At 39.0% G+C, this 14609-nt stretch overlaps 1 pseudogene; it reads right to left on the bottom strand.

Annotated features, from left to right (window-relative positions):
• Positions 1-1225: 1225 nt before the first annotated feature.
• The window catches only part of LOC115862104 (phospholipid scramblase 2-like), a 99309-nt pseudogene continuing 85925 nt past the window's right edge, over positions 1226-14609 (bottom strand).

The following is a 14609-nucleotide window of genomic DNA, read 5'->3' as shown; positions in this document are numbered from 1 at the left end:
CGGGTTCTGATTCCTTACTGGATTCAATTCTATCTACCCTCTTGAAAAAACAATACAGCGATGTCTGGGTAGTAGCTCTTTTTTTCTCATATAGATAACAGAGACTGCTTTCTGAACAGCTGCTGCAACCTTCGTGAACCATTCTACATTCAGGTACTGTGCCTCGAAAACTAACCGCGCCTCCTCAAATAAAGAAAATCCCCTTGCCATTTCCTGGGTCGTGAATCTCTTCAGTTCTTCAGTTACTTCTTCTTCCTCTTGTCTCTCTTCATCCTTACTCTGGGCCACCAATTCCATCAGGTCTTCATTAGTAAGCTCCTTGTGTTGCAGAGCAAGGAGTTCAATGAAATTGTCCTCTTGCAGATCTATCTTCTTGCCAAGGGTCACTAAGTTGTTGAAGACCTCTTTGGACTCCTCATCCACCTCAAATCCATGAAAATCATGAACAAACTGCAGGCAAATGTTCTTCCAAATCCCATTCATGGTAACGGCCGTAACCTCACACCAAGCAAAGTCAATGTTTCTTATGGCCTTGTAGATGTTATAGTCCTTCCAAAATTGTTGCCATGTTGTTCCTGATTCATCACTTACCTGTATTGCCTGACGAAAAATGTGACATAAATAATATTTCTTGAAAGTTGCTATAACTCCCTGGTCCATAGGTTGGATGAGCAACATGGTATTCAGTGGCGATGCACTACTTTGACATTGGGATGAAAGTCATCCATGAATGGGAGGTGGCCCAGAGCATTATCAAGCAGCCAAAGAATGCTGAATGGGATCTCCTTCTCCAAGCAATATTTCTCTACCTCTGGGATAAAGTGGTAGAAAAACCCATCCTCGAAAAGGGCCTGTGTAAACCCAGGCTTTGGGATTACTCTTCTGTACAACAGGAAGAGAGCCCGTGGCTATGTTTTTAAGGGCTTTTGGGTTCTCTGAATGATAAACTAAGAGAGGCTTCAGCTTCATATCACCAGAAGCATTGCCACCAAACAACAGAGTTAGCCTGTCCTTTGCTGCTTTATAGCCTGGCAACAACTTCTCCTCCTTACTGATGTAACTTCGGTCTGGCCTCCTCTTCCAGTACAGTCCTGTCTTGTCCACATTAAAAACCTGCTCAGAGTGTCCTTGTCCCCATGGTGAGCCACAGCCACTGCCTGCCTCTGCAGGAGACCCTCCAACACTAGCAGGAGAGGGGGAAGATGGTGGAAGAGTAATACGCAGAGATCACCTTCCTCCCCACAGATACACCAGAAATACATCTACACGTGGAACAACTCCTACAGAACACCTACTGAACGCTGGCAGAAGACCTCAAACTTCCCAAAAGGCAAGAAACTCCCCACGTACCTGGGTAGGACAAAAGAAAAAAGAATAAACAGAGACAAAAGAATAGGGACGGGACCTGCACCAGTGGGAGGGAGCCGTGAAGGAGGAAAGGTTTCCACACACTAGGAGCCCCTTTGCGGGTGGAGACTGCGGGTGGCGGAGGGGAAAGCTTCGGAGCCGCAGAGGAGAGCACAGCAACAGGGGTGCGGAGGGCAAAGCAGAGAGATTCCTGCACAGAGGATCGGTGCTGACCGGCACTCACCAGCCCGAGAGGCTTCTCTGTTCACCTGCTGGGATGGGCGGGGCTTCGGTTGGAGCGCAGGGAGAGGACTGGGGTTGGCTGCGTGAACACAGCCTGCAGGGGGTTAGTGCACCACAGCTAGCTGGGAGGGAGTCCGGGGAAAAGTCTGGACCTGCCGAAGAGGCAAGAGACTTTTCTTCCCTCTTTGTTTCCTGGTGCGCCAGGAGAGGGGATTAAGAGCACTGCTTAAAGGAGCTCCAGAGATGGGCGTGAGCCACGCCTAACAGTGCAGACCCCAGAGACAGGCATGAGACGCTAAGGCTGCTGCTGCCACCACCAAGAAGCCTGTGTGCAAGCACAGGTCACTATCCACACCTCCCTTCCGGGGAGGCTGTGCAGCCCGCCACTGTCAGGGTCCCGGGATCCAGGGACAACTTCCCTGGGAGAATGCACGGCACGCCTCAGGCTGGTGCAACGTCACCCTGGCCTCTGCCGCCGCAGGCTCGCCCCGCACTCCGTGCCCCTCACTACCCCCGACCTGAGTGAGCCACAGCCCCCGAATCAGCGGCTCCTTTAACCCTATCCTGTCTGAGCGAAGAACAGACGCCCTCCGGCGACCTACATGCAGAGGTGGGGCCAAATCCAAAGCTGAACCCCGGGAGTTGTGCAAACAAGGAGAAACGGAAATCTCTCCCAGCAGCCTCAGGAGCAGCAGATTAAATCTCCACAATCAATTTGATGTACCCTGCATCTGTGGAATACCTGAATAGACAACGAATCATCCCAAATTGAGGAGGTGGACTTTGAGAGCAGGATTTATGATTTTTTCCCCCTTTTCCTCTATTTGTGAGTGTGTATGTATATGCTTCTGTGTGAGATTTTGTCTGTATAGCTTGGCTTTCACCATTTGTCCTAGGGTTCTATCCGTCCATTTTTTTGTTTGTTTTTTACTTAAAATATTTTTTCTTAATAATTATTTTTTTATTATAACTTTATTTTATTTTACCTTACTTGATTTTATTTTCTTTTATCTTCTTCCTTCCTTCCTTCCTTCCTTATTTTTCTCCCTTTTATCCTGAGCCGTGTGGATGAAAGGCTCTTGGTGCTGCAGCCAGGAGTCAGTGCTGTGCCTCAGAGGCAGGAGAGCCAAATTCAGGACACTGGTCCACAAGAGACCTCACAGCTCCACGTAATATCAAACAGCGAAAATCTCCCAGAGATCTCCAACTCAACACCAACACCCAGCTTCACTCAACGACCAGCAAGCTACAGGGCTGGACACCCTATGCCAAACAACTAGCAAGACAGGAACACAACCCCACCCATTAGCAGAGAGGCTGCCTAAAATCATAATAAGTCCACAGACACCCCAAAACACACCACCAGACGTGGCCCACCAGAAAGACAAGATCCAGCCTCATCCACCAGAACACAGGCACTAGTCCCCTCCACCAGGAAGCCTACACAACCCACTGAACCAACCTTAGCCACTGGGGACAGACACCAAAAAGAAAGGGAAATACAAACCTGCAGACTGCAAAAAGGAGACCCCAAACACAGTAAGATAAGCAAAATGAGAAGACAGAAAAACACACAGCAGATGAAGGAGCAAGATAAAAACCCACCAGCCCTAACAAATGAAGAGGAAATCGGCAGTCTACCTGAAAAAGAATTCAGAATAATGATAGTAAAGATATCCAAAATCTTGGGAATAGAATAGAGAAAATGAAAGAAACATTTAACAAGGACCTAGAAAAACTAAAGATGAAACAACCAACGATGAACAACACAATAAATGAAATAAAAAATACTCTAAAGGGATCAATAGCAGAATAGCTGAGGCAGAAGAACGGATAAGTGACCTGGAAGATAAAATAGTAGAAATAACTACTGCAGAGCAGAATTAAAAAAAAGAATGAAAAGAACTGAGGACAGTCTCAGAGAACTCTGGGACAACATTAAAATCACCAACATTCGAATTATAGGGGTTCCAGAAGAAGAAGAGCAAAAGAAAGGGACTGAGAAAATATTTGAAGCGATTATAGTTGAAAACTTCCCTAATATGGGAAAGGAAATAGTTAATCAAGTCCAGGAAGCACAGAGAGTCCCATACAGGATAAATCCAAGGAGAAATACGCCAAGACACATATTAATCAAACTGTCAAAAATTAAATACAAAGAAAACATATTAAAAGCAGCAAGGGAAAAACAACAAATAACACACAAGGGAATCCCCATAAGGTTAACAGCTGATCTTTCAGCAGAAACTCTGCAAGCCAGAAGGGACTGGCAGGACATATTTAAAGTGATGAAGGAGAAAAACCTGTAACTAAGATTAATCTACCCAGCAAGGATCTCATTCAGATTTGATGGAGAAATTAAAACCTTTACAGACAAGCAAAAGCTGAGAGAGTTCAGCACCACCAAACCAGCTTTACAACAAACACTAAAGGATCTTCTCTAGGCAGGAAACACAAGAGAAGGAAAAGACCTACAATAACAAACCCAAAACAATTAAGAAAATGGGAATAGGAACATACATATCGATAATTACCTTAAATGTAAATGGATTAAATGCTCCCACCAAAAGACACAGACTGGCTGAATGGATACAAAAATAAGACCCATATATGTGCTTTCTAAAAGAGACCCACTTCAGAGTAGAGACACATACAGACTGAAAGTGAGGGGATTTCCATGCAAACGGAAATAAAAAGAAAGCTGGAGTAGCAATTCACATATCACACAAAATAGACTTTAAAATAAAGACTATTAGAAGAGACAAAGAAGGACACTACATAATGATCAAGGGATCGATCCAAGAAGAAGATATAACAATTGTAAATATTTATGCACCCAACATAGGAGCACCTCAATACCTAAGGCAAATACTAACAGCCATAAAAGGGGAAATTGACAGTAACACATTCATAGTAGGGGACTTTAACACCCCACTTTCATCAATGGACAGATCATCCAAAATGAAAATAAATAAGGAAACACAAGCTTTAAATGATACATTAAACAAGATGGACTTAATTGATATTTATAGGACATTCCATCCAAAAACAACAGAGTACACATTTTTCTTAAGTGCTCATGGAACATACTCCAGGATAGATCATATCTTGGGTCACATATCAAGCCTTGGTAAATTTAAGAAAATTGAAATTGTATCAGATACCTTATCCAACCACAATGCTATGAGACTAGATATCAATTACAGGAAAAGATCTGCAAAAAATACAAACACATGGAGGCTAAACAATGCACTACTTTTTAACGAAGTGATCACTGAAGAAATCAAAGAAGAAATCAAAAAATACCTAGAAACAAATGACAATGGAGACACGACGACCCAAAATCTATGTGATGCAGCAAAAGCAGTTCTAAGAGGGAAGTATATAGCAATACAATCCTACCTTAAGAAACAGGAAACATATGAAATAAACAGCCTAACCCTGCACCTAATGCAATTAGAGAAAGAAGAACAAAAAATCCCCAAAGTTAGCAGAAGGAAAGAAATCATAAACATCAGAGAAGAAATAAGTGAAAAAGAAATGAAGGAAACGATAGGAAAGATCAATAAAACTAAAAGGTGGTTATTTGAGAAGATAAACAAAATTGATAAACCATTAGCCAGACTCATCAAGAAAAAAAGGGAGAAAACTCAAATCAATAGAATTAGAAATGAAAAAGAAGTAACAACTGACACTGCAGAAATACAAAATATCGTGAAAGATTACTACAAGCAACTCTATGCCTATAAAATGGACAACCTGGAAGAAATGGATAGATTCTTAGAAATGCACAACTTGCCAAGACGGAATCAGGAAGAAATAGAAAATATGAACAGACCAATCACAAGCACTGAAATTGAAACTGTGATTAAAAATCTTCCAACAAACAAAAGCCCAGGACCAGATGGCTTCACAGGCAAATTCTTTCAAACATTTAGAGAAGAGCTAACACCTATCCTTCTCAAACTCTTCTAAAATATAGCAGATGGAGGAACACTCCGAAACTCATTCTACAAGGCCACCATCACCCTGATACCAAAACCAGAAAAGGATGTCACAAAGAAAGAAAACTACAGAACAATATCACTGATAAACCTAGATGCAAAAATCCTCAACAAAATACTAGCAAACAGAACCCAACAGCACATTAAAAGGATCATACACCATGATCAAGTGGGGTTTATTCCAGGAATGCAAGGATTCTTCAATATACGCAAATCAATCAATGTGATACACCATATTAACAAATTGAAGGAGAAAAACAATATGGTCATCTCAATAGATGCAGAGAAAGCTTTCAACAAAATTCAACACCGATTTATGATAAAAACCCTGCAGAAAGTAGGCATAGAGGGAACTTTCCTCAACATAATAAAGGCCATATATGACAAACCCACAGCCAACATTATCCTCAATGGTGAAAAACAGATAGCATTTCCAATAAGATCAGGAACAGGACAAGGTTGCCCACTCTCACCACTATTATTCAATATACTTTTGGAAGTTTTAGCCACAGCAATCAGAGAAGAAAAGGAAATAAAAGGAATACAAATCGGAAAAGAAGTAAAGCTGTCACTGTTTGCAGATGACGTGATACTATACATACAGAATCCTAAAGGTGCTACCAGAAAACTACTAGAGCTAATCAATGAATTTGGTAAAGTAGCAGGATAAAAAATTAATGCACAGAAATCTTTGGCATTCCTATACACTAATGATGAAAAATCTGAAAGTGAAATCAAGAAAACACTCCCATTTACCACTCCAACAAAAAGAATAAAATATCTAGGAATAAACCTACCTAAGGAGACAAAAGACCTGTATGCAGAAAATTATAAGACACTGATGAAAGAAATTAAAGATGATAGAAATAGATGGAGAGATATACCATGTTCTTGGATTGGAACAATCAACATTGCGAAAATGACTCTACTACCCAAAGCAATCTACAGATTCAATGCAATCCCTATCAAACTACCACTGGCATTTTTCACAGAAGTAGAACAAAAAAATCTCACAATTTGTATGGAAACACAAAAGACCCGAATACCCAAAGCAATCTTGAGAACGAAAAGCAGAGCTGGAGAAATCAGGCTCCCTGATTTCAGACTATACTACAAAGCTACTGTAATCAAGAGAGTATGTACTGGCACAAAAAGAGAAATATAGATCAATGGAATAGGATAGAAAGCCCAGAGATAAACCCATGCACATATGGTCACCTTATGTTTGATAAAGGAGGCAGCAATGTACAGTGGAGAAAGGACAGCCTCTTCAATAAGTGGTGCTGGGAAAACTGGACAGGTACATGTAAAAGTATGAGATTCGATCACTTCCTAACACCAAAAATAAGCTCAAAATGGATTAAAGACCTAAATGTAAGGCCAGAAACTATCAAACTCTTAGAGGAAAACATAGGCAGAACACTCTATGACATAAAGCACAGCAAGATTCTTTTTGACCCACCTCCTAGAGAAATGGAAATAAAAACAAAAATAAACAAATGGGACCTAATGAAACTTCAACGCTTTTGCACAGGAAAGGAGACCATAAACAAAACTGAAAGACAACCCTCAGAATGGGAGAAAATATTTTCAAATGAAGCAACTGACAAAGGATTAATCTCCAAAATTTACAAGCAGCTCATGCAGCTCAATAACAAAAAAAACAACAACACAATCCAAAAATGGGTAGAAGACCTAAATAGACATTTCTCCAAAGAAGATATATAGACTGCCAACACACACATGAAAGAATGTTCAACATCATTAATCATTAGTGAAATGCAAATCAAAACTACAATGAGATATCATCTCACACTGGTCAGAATGGCCATCATCAAAAAATCTAGAAACAATAAATGCTGGAGAGGGTGTGGAGAAAAGGGAACCCTCTTGCACTGCTGGTGGGAATGTGAATGGGTACAGCCACTGTGGAGAACAGTATGGAGGTTCCTTAAAAAACTACAAATAGAACTACCATATGACTTGCTTGCTTTTATTCTATCAGTCTTCTCAGAGTAGAAGCCAATGACCTACGTGATCTGGCAACTCTGACATCATCTCCCATTGCTCTCTCACTCTCTTGCTTTTACTTCAGTCACTGGCATCATTCTGATTCCTGAATATCAGTCACACTCCTACCTCAGGATCTTTGTAACTGTTGTACCCTCTATCTTTTTCAAGTACTATGGAATATACTTATTTTAACTTCTTATATCTATGAATGCATTTATTACATTTATTTTCTGCCTCTCTCAAGCAATATCATCTCCATCCGTCCTTAAAAAGGAAAGAGTTAAAAAAAAATACTATGCACAGTGGAGACAACTTTGAAATTTAAGAATAAATTTAACAAAAAAATCGATAGGGCCTTCATGAAAAAGACTGAAATTTTAATGAAATCTGTAAAATATAGGATATGTAAGCAATGTTTTTGGATGAGAAGAATCAATATTTTTAAAAATCAATACATTAAAAATTAATATATTAATAATACCTGACAATTTCTAACTTTCAAATAATTGACTAAAATGATCTTTCAATATAGAGGGGAAAAATAAATGTCCATGAACGTACAAGGAAAATATTGGAAATGCATTATAATTTAGTATATAATTCACAGTAACAGGGCCATTGAATATTTTTTCCAGTGATTCAATATGAAAAATGATTTTGCCAACCATGTCCATTAGCTTTCAAATCTGATTTATTTGTCAGCAACTCAATTATATATACTCACAAACATAATTATTAAAAGTTTTGCTAATCTATTCGTAGGCTTGTTTAAACCTCATAGTATATTTCTTCCTAATATAATTATACTGTGATGACTTATATCTTAGGGACATAAGACTACCAGAAATGGGTTTGTTTACAGGTTCTAAAAATGAATAATAAAGCATTTAAAAAATAAGTCTGGTAATTTCTAGTCAATATGTAGAATTAGTTTGCTTTCAATGTTTGTATTTATTTTTTCTAAGTATGATACCTGTGGGTCTAGTGCCTTCTGAGTTAATGTAACAAGAAAGGAACTCTGTCCATTCCCCTCCCATTGAATTTAGTCAGATGTTTTCCTTCAATTTCTCTAGCCCATTGATTCTTGTTATGTTCATGATAGCAACATTCTTAACATTTTTCTGATTGTGAAAATGATCCATATATATATTATGAAGACTTGAACAATACAGAGGAGAAGAAACACATACTCAAACACACACAAGTGCAGGATAGAAGAGAAAATTAAATTCATTCTTAATTTGAATATTGCACTTACTGAATACAAAACAATTCCAGTCTGGGAATATGTGAAATTTAGGTGTGGTAGCCTGGTCTAGCCAAATCCATCTTAACTAACCAACCTGTGTCGATGCACTGCCAACCTCTGGACCCTGAGCATATAGATATTTCCTTTCTGGATTGATAACATGAAACAGAAACCATCTGTCTTCCTCTTATCTCCTTTTCTTCTTCCTGGCAATTCCTCTGAATTTTCCACTCCTATCCCTTTGAAATGTCTACCTCCTGTATCTTCAACTACTTTCTTTCTTTTTTGTTTTCTTTCCCTTAGACAAAATTTAGGCTTATCCCTCCCATCCGAAAAAGTCATCTGTTGTCTCTACTTTTCCCTATATCCACTATAGAGTCTAAAAGCATTTCTACTATCTTATTTTCCATTTATTTCTCAATTACTTGCAATCTGGCTTGCTTTATCAACTCTCTGTGGAAATGATTCTGGCATAGTTCACCAATTACTTCTGTATTTCCAAATTCAGTGGAAACAATTTAGCTTTTATTTATTTATCCTCCATGGCTCTCTGCTCCCTGATATTACATCCTTCTGGTTCTCATACTTTTGCAGATATTTGTCTCTTTCACAACTTATATTTCCCACATAAACCTTAAATGTCCTGTTGCATAGGATACATTATGTAGCAAATCCTTATTTGCTAAAATGAGATGGATAATCTAATCTTTTAAAATGTTTTCAATGATTACCCACATATACAAAATTCCCCAAACTCTACTTCCCACAGATATCTCTGTCCTCAGCTACAGATTCACAAACTCAGTTCCCTACTGGACGTTTCTATCTGGGTATGACAGTGGCATCCCAAATTCAACAGATTTAAAACAAAACTGATTTTACCTTAGGCATCTTCTTGTATGCTCCCTGTCTTAACTGGTAGTACCACAATCCACTTAGCCAGAAACCAGTTTTTCTCAAAATTTCTCTATCTTTCAGGGTTCGAATCAAGATGGCAGAGTAAGAGAACATGGAGCTCACCTCCCCCCATGAACACATCAAAGATATATCTACATTATGAATAATTCTCACTGAAAACTAACAGGAAACTGGTAGAAGAACTTCCGTACAACAAAGGCTGTAAGAAATATACACATGTAATTGAGTAGGAAGGGAAGAAAATTGATTGGGTTGGGATCTGTGCCCCTGGGAGGGGATCAGAGGAAAAGAGACATTACATGGGCAGATACCCACCTTGGGAAGTGAGAAAGTTGAGCCACAGATTGGGAGCTCTAGTCCTAGGGTCCTACACAGGGGAGACAAGCCTCCTTGGCTGGTTGGAGGACACTGGGACAAATGGAAGAGTTGTGGGAAGCCTGGACTCCATTCATGAGGAGTCTGCACATGCTGGCTAGACCTTTAGGCAGGGCAGAGAGAGGTCTTCTCTACTGGCTGCCAGGTTTCCTGCAACCACCATGTCATGTGTTCCAGCCCAGACTGAGTGAGTGCTGTGGCCCTACTCACTCATGTCACAGCATGGCACTGGATCTAGGGTGGCCACAACCCAGTAAAATACATGACCATGGGATGCAGAAGTGACTTGGTCCAGGGAGAGCGACTGCATGGGGTGGTGGTGGCTATTGCTTGTGTTTGCTCAAGCAATGCCTCAGAAGCAGCCCAGATCTCTGATGGTGGCTACTCCACCATAGCTTACCTTGTATACATGCCAAGAATCCATGCAGGCCCCACCTGCCCTGTGGAGCAGTTCCACAACAGGGCAGGGATGGCAGAGGCTGGGGCACTCAGAGGCTGTGGGGGACAAAGGGGGCTTGCATCCAAGGCTGCATTCGAGCAGAGCTGCAGGTTCTTGCACAGGCAGAGCACTGGTACTCTGTCTGCACATGGGCCCCACTTGCTTCAACACTCCCCCTCTCCAGGACAAGGGTCCTGGTACAGGGAGAAGGAAAAACACACACTTAAAGGGAACAGAGCAAGCTTGGGCCCAACCCACAAGACTTCTGCTCTAGCAACTTGGGATCAGACTCTGCCTCCAATAGGGTGGTGCTGGCCACTGAGCAGATGGGAAGACCTGAGTCATACCTGGTGCCAGCTCTAGCCTCTCCAGCTCCAGCCCCACTTCCCAAAAAGGTGATAGCTGCCAGCACTCCCTGAGAAAAGATGTTCCTAGAGTCCTCATCAAATCAGCTCTCCCACCAAAGGCACTGGGCACGTTCAGCCTGTATAGGGATGCTCCCACATAAGATCACCTCTTCAAGACTGCAATACTTAACTGTTTCACCTAAATTCATAGAGGCAGAGAAAGTTAAGCAAAATGAAAAGGCAGAGGAACTAATCACATTTGAAAGAGCAAGAGAAAAACATCTGAAAAAATAAATAATGAAACAGAAATAAACAATTTACCAGATAAAGAATTCAAAGCATTGGTAATAAAAAAAACATTAATTGGATTAGGGAAAAGAATTGATATAAACATTGAACACTTTAATGAGGAACTAGAAAATAAAAAAGACCTAATCAGAAATGAAGAATTCAGTAGCTGAAATAAAAAACACACTAGAAGGAATGAACAGCAGACTAAGTGATACAGAAGAATGCATAAGTCATCTGGAGGATAGAATAATGGAAATCACCCAATCAGTACAGCAAAAAGAAAAACAAATTTTAAGAAATAAAAGCAATTTAGAGATCTCTGGGATAACATTAATCATACCAATATTCACAACTCAAAATTCACACTCAACATTCTCCCAGAAGAAGAGAGAGAAGGGGAATGAAAATGTATTTGACTAAAGTATAGCCGAACACTTCCCAAACCTGAAGAAGGAAACAGATACTCAGATACAGGAATCATAGAGGGTCCCAAACAAGATGAACCCAGGCAGACCCACATCAAAACACATCATAAGTAAAATAGCAAACGTTAAAGAGAATTTTAAAGGCAGCAAGACAAAAACAAAGAGTCATATACAAGGAAATCCCCATAAGGCTATCAGCTGATTTCTCTGCAGAAACTTGGCAGGAAAGAAGGGAGTTGCATGATATATTCAGAGTGATAAAAGGGAAAAACATGCAATCTAGGATGCTCTACCCAGCAATATTATTATTTAGAATGGAAGGAGAGATAACGAACTTCTCAGAAAAAGAAAAACAAAAGAGTTCATCAATACTAAACCTACCTTAAAGGAAAGGTTAATGCATCTTCTCTAAGTGGAAAAGAAGCAAGAACCTATAGGAAATGGAAAATCCCACTAGGAAAGGCAAATATATAGTCATGACTGAGGATCAACCACTTAAATAAGCCAGTATGAAGATTAAAAGTTAAGGGATAAAAATGAAGATGTAAAATATGAGATCAAAAACACAAAATGTGGGGGAGATGAGTAAAAAATGTGATCTTCCTGAATGTGCTTGAACTTATGAGACTAACAGTTTAAAACAAGTAAATATAGGTCAACATATATGAACCCTAAGGTAAACGCAAGTCAAAAACCTACAATAGATTCACAAAAACTAAAAAGAGAGGAACACAATCATACTAGTAGAACCACAAGGGAAGAAACAGAAAGAATAAATAAACAGAGAAGAACAACAAAAACAACTGGAAAGTAATAAAATGGCATTAAGTACATACCTATCAATAATTACTTTACATGTCAATGATTAAATGCTCAAATCAAAAGACATGTGGTGGTGGATTGAATAAAAAACAAGATCCACATATAAGCTTCCTGAAAGATATTAACTTCAGAGCTAAAGACACATAGAGACTGAAAATGCAGGGATAGAAAAAGATATATCATGCAAACAGAAATAAGAAGAAAGGGGAGGTACAAGACTCATATCAGACAAAACAGACTTTAACACAAAGGCTATAAAAAAAGATGAAGAAGTGCATTATATAACGATAAAGTGATCAATATAAGAAGAGGATATAACATTTGTAAACATATACGCACCCAGTACAGAAGCACCTAAATATATAAAGGAGATATCAACAGACATGAAAGGAGAAATATACAATAATAGTGTGGGACTTTAACACCCTAGTTACATCAATGGACAGATAATTCAGACAGAACATCAATAATGAAAGAGTGGTCTTAAATGCACAATAAATATCTACAGGACATTCCATCCAAAACAAGCAGAATACACATTCTTTTCAAGTGTACTTGGATTGTTGTACAGGACAGATCACACGCTATGCCACAAAACAAATCTCAACAAATTTAAGAAGACAAATTATTTCAAGCATTTTTCTGATCACAATGGTATGAAACTAGAAATCAATTACAGGAAGAAAAATGGAAAAAGAACAAACACGTGGAGACTAAACATGATACTAAAAAACCACAGGGTCAACAGTAAAATCAAACAGGAAATCAGAAAATACCTCAAGACAAATGAAAATGGAAACACAACACTCTAAAATCTATAGGATGCAGCAGAAGCAGTTTTAAAAGGAAATTTCATAGTGATACAGGGATTCCTCAACAAACAAGAAAAATCTCAAATAAGTACTCTAACCTACCTCTTGAAAGAATTAGAAAAAGAAGAACAAACAAAGCTCAACTTCAGCAGAAGGAAGGAAACAATAAAGATCAGAGAGGAAATAAATGAAATGGAGATTTTTAAAAAACAGAAAAGATCAATGAAATCAAGAGCTGATTTTTTTGTAAATGTAAACAAAAGTGATAATCCTTTGGCCAGGCTCACCAAGAAGAAAAGAGAGAGGACCCAAATAACAAAATAAGAAAGGAAAAAGAAGAAATAACAACCGATACCACAGAGATACAAAAAAAATCATAAGAGATTACTACAAACAGTTATATGCCAACAAATTGGACAACCTAGAAGAAATTAAGAAATTTCTAGAAACATACAACTGGCTAAAACTGAGTCAAGAAGAAACAGACAATTTGAACAGACTGATCACTATTAGTGAAATTAAATTTGTAATTTAAAGAAAAAAAGACTCAGCAAGCAAAAGTCCAGGACTGGATGGCTTCACTGGGGAATCCTCCCAAACATATAAAGAAGTAATACCTATTCTTCTCAAAATACTCCCCCAAATTGAAGAGGATGGAATAATACCAAATTCATTCTCTGAGTCCAGTACTACCCTGATAACAAACCCAGAAAAAGACACTACAAAACAAAATCACAGGCCAATAACTTAGATGAATATAGATGCAAAACTCAACAAAAAGAATCCAACAATATATAAAAAGGATCATACATCACGATCAAGTTGGTTTTGTTCCAAGAACGCAAGAATGGTTCAATATTCACAAATCAATGTGATACACCACATTAACAAAAGCAGGATAAAAATCACATGATCATCTCAGTAGAGGCAGAAAAAGCATTTTACAAAATTCAACATCCATTCATGATAAAAACTCTTATCAAAGTGGGAATAGAAGGAACATAGCTCAACATAATAAAGGCCATTTATAACAAGCCCTCAGCTAACATCATACTCAACAGTGAAAAGCTGAAAGTGTTTCCTCTAAATTCAGGAACATGACAAGGAGGTCCACTCTCACCACTTCTATTTAACATAGTATTGAAAGTCCTATCCACAACAATAAGACAAGAGAAAGAAATAAAAGACATCCAAATTGGAAGGAAAGAAGGAAAACCATTACTATTTGCAAATGTCATGATACTTTATATAGAGAACTCTAGGGGACTTCCCTGGTGACACAGTGGTTAAGAATCCACCTGCCGGTGAGGGGACAAAGGCTCGA

This window comes from Globicephala melas, chromosome 4, assembly GCF_963455315.2.
Source record: "Globicephala melas chromosome 4, mGloMel1.2, whole genome shotgun sequence".
Classification (NCBI taxonomy): Eukaryota; Metazoa; Chordata; class Mammalia; order Artiodactyla; family Delphinidae; genus Globicephala; species Globicephala melas.
This window is presented reverse-complemented; position numbering and strand designations above follow the sequence as displayed.